A 3147-nucleotide genomic window follows, 5' to 3' on the forward strand; every position below is an offset into this window, starting at 1 on the left:
AGTGACACCTTTTTACAGTGTCTTGTTAATGAGCAAGCATCTTTTCCATTACTTTTTCAGTCTTCTGATGTTCTTCCCAAGCACTCTCTGTGTGACCTTGCAGTAGTTTTATTTACATTCTGACACATTTAATTATTTTTAGTGCAACCTCTTCTCTTTTCACAATTTATAAATAAATCTTGATGAGGATTTCAGGCTATGGAAGGGCAGGCTGAATCCTTTTGGTCCATGGATGCTATCGCCAAGTGCAAGACGGTTCTCTCTGGAGCAAAAACTGCAAATTGAACATGAGTTCTTTCTAGCCAATTAAACCTCCAGAGGTACATGGTCTCTAATCCCCAAAAGGAAGGCAGAATAAACTGAGCTGGAGGGCGAGGATGGGAAAACTACCACCAGGGACTTTAATGTCCATAAATGCTGAAATTTTCATTAAACCGCTTCCAGTGGGGCAGATAACTTAAAACGGCATTAAAAATGACACGGTTGGAACTAAACTAAAAGACTTACAGTAGAATAAATAAAAAGTTAAGAGTTCATTATGTGGCTGTCATTCTGTCACCTTCTTGAATCCTTCCATCTTGACATTGTGGGTTTCTAACAAAATGCACTTCTTAGAAAACAAAAAGGATGCTCCAGCACTCTTGCAATTATGTGATTATGGGCAAGGAAGGGAGATAGAACATTTCTGGAAATTAATGTACATCCCAAAAATGTACACCAATATCAATCTATGGCTCCTGCCATCCCTTTCATGTCGGAGGCATTGTTTAAGACGCTCCCAGGTTGAAAGGATTAGCCAGTGACATTGTTGCCTGGTGGACGCCCATGGGCGCTCCTTTCATGTCCCCATCAAGGAGCTGGAGCAAACGATGGGACTCAACTCCACCATGCAGCAGCACTCAAGTCTCCAACGCTTGCTTGCTAACCTCCAACTCACCATCCTAACCACATGAGCCACCGTGCTCCTAGCCTATGGCATTGTCTTGTCAAGTGATACTTGACAACCAACCAGAGTTTGCTTGTTTATTGTTTTCATTTCCCTGCTTAGTGTATTCAAGAATTTAAAGAAAAATTTACAGAAGGCCACCAGCCAGCCAGAGTAAAGCTCCCAGTTCTTCAATTTCAACCTTAGCCTTTTTCACAGCTGAAACTGATTGTATTTCCAAGCAACATTTTTCAGAAAGTTTTCTTTAGCGAGATTTCTTGAGACAAAATGTATGAGGTTAAAAAGATTATATGCATTCCAGCAACTGAAGTATTTTTCATTTAGGACCAATTTATATCCATGTACATGTGGGCAGAAAGCTGCTGTGATTATCTTCCTAACCCTCTTCCTATGTTCCAATGAGTAGCTGGGTCTCTTCGTTACGAACAGGGACCCTTGCACCTAGTTGTTCATGTAACGATCTCCAAAACCTTTGTATTAGTCTAGCCGCCAACTCTTAAATTCTGGGTTGGAAATGTTTTAGCAACCCTTCCTTGATTTACAGTGGTACTTATTATTTATTTATTTAACGCATGATGAGAACATGACAGAAGAGAAGGAAACAGATACAGTACACACTCTACGTGATTATATACCAATTTTTAATTCTTCTGTTCAATGGTGTCTAATTCTTAGAAACTGCCTGGATTAGTTCCTGCAGTTTTCTTGGCAAGTTTTTTTTCCCCAAAAGGTTGGCCTGCCTCTTTTCTAAGGCTGAGAAGAAGTGACTGGCCCAAGTCAACCAGCTAGCTTTGTGCTCAAGGTGAGACTAGAACTCACCTTCTCCTGATTTCTAGCCTGACGCCTTAACCACTACCTTAAAGGGATTCTCCCAATAAAAAACAGAGTTGGAAGGGACTTTGGAGGTCTTCTAGTTCAAACCCCTGCTCAAGCAGAAGATCCTATACCATTCCAGACAAGTTGCTGTCCAGCCTCTTCTTAAAAACTTCTAGTGATGGAGCACCCACAACTTCTGGAGGCAAGCTGTTCCACTGAAAGTTCTCCTCAGTTATAGATTGCTTCTCTCCTTGATTAGTTTCCACCCGTTGTTTCTTGTCTTGCCTTCTTTGGAGAATAGGTTGGCCCCCCTCTTCTTTATGGCAGCCCCTCAAATATTGGAATACTGCCATCTTGTCTCCCCTTGTCCTTCTTTTCACTAGACTAGACATACCCAATTCCTGCAACTGTTCTCCATAAGTGAACTTCTTCACTAATACTTCTTCACCATAACTTCTTCACCAATACTTCATCATTCACCACTCTTGTGACCAACAGTTCTCCTGTTCCCAGAGGTGGCAATGCTGGCAGGCAGGATAACTCCATGTTATAGTGAAGTTATTCTGTTTTCCACCAGTTTTCATATGAGGAAAAATTAACTGCTAGCTGACTCTGAGGGAGATGATCATATCTCTCTGTTGTGGTAAGACTGTGAGGTGGTGTAAAAACGTGTCCATTTCATTTACGCACCCTTCAGCTAAGATCCCAACACAACATGTCAACTTGTGAGGAGTTGCCATCAGCAGAGAAAAGGGGATTAGAACATGAGCTGCACTCAGCATGCCCATGTAGGAAAAAAAGGGCTAAATTGTTAATTTAATCCAGCAGATTCCACCGGTGTTCTGCAAATCAAGAGGAAGTGTTCTCTTACACTCCTCTAAAAGGGCACAAATATAAGCCACCAGAGTTGGGCAACACTTCAGAGCTTTTGAGCCTTGCCACATTCTCTCTCCCAACTGACTTTTTAGCTAGAAGATCTTCAGTGGGAAATTGAAAAGCCTAATAGAAAACAAACATCAATCTCTGCCATCATCTTTGTTTTTAAGAATGTCTGTGAGCCTCATTGGGTCCCATAGGCGTCCATAGAAAATGATAGTAGCTTTGCATGGGTATATGCCCAACCCAAAGCACTAGAACAGTGGTTCTCAACCTTTTTAATGCCGCGACCCCAACTGGTCCTAAGTCAAGGACTAAACCGGTCGTAAGTCGAGGACTAAACCGGTCGTAAGTCGAGGACTAAACCGGTCGTAAGTCGAGGACTACCCAACCGGTCGTAAGTCGAGGACTTTCCCTGCCCGGGAGCGCCGCGCATGCGTGGTTCCGCCCCCTGCGCTGGCCGAGGCATAGCTGGCAAGCGGCAGAGACGGAGCAGGCCGACCACCAGC

Source organism: Protobothrops mucrosquamatus, unplaced genomic scaffold, assembly GCF_001527695.2.
Source record: "Protobothrops mucrosquamatus isolate PMUCROS unplaced genomic scaffold, P.Mucros_1.0 scaffold773, whole genome shotgun sequence".
Classification (NCBI taxonomy): Eukaryota; Metazoa; Chordata; class Lepidosauria; order Squamata; family Viperidae; genus Protobothrops; species Protobothrops mucrosquamatus.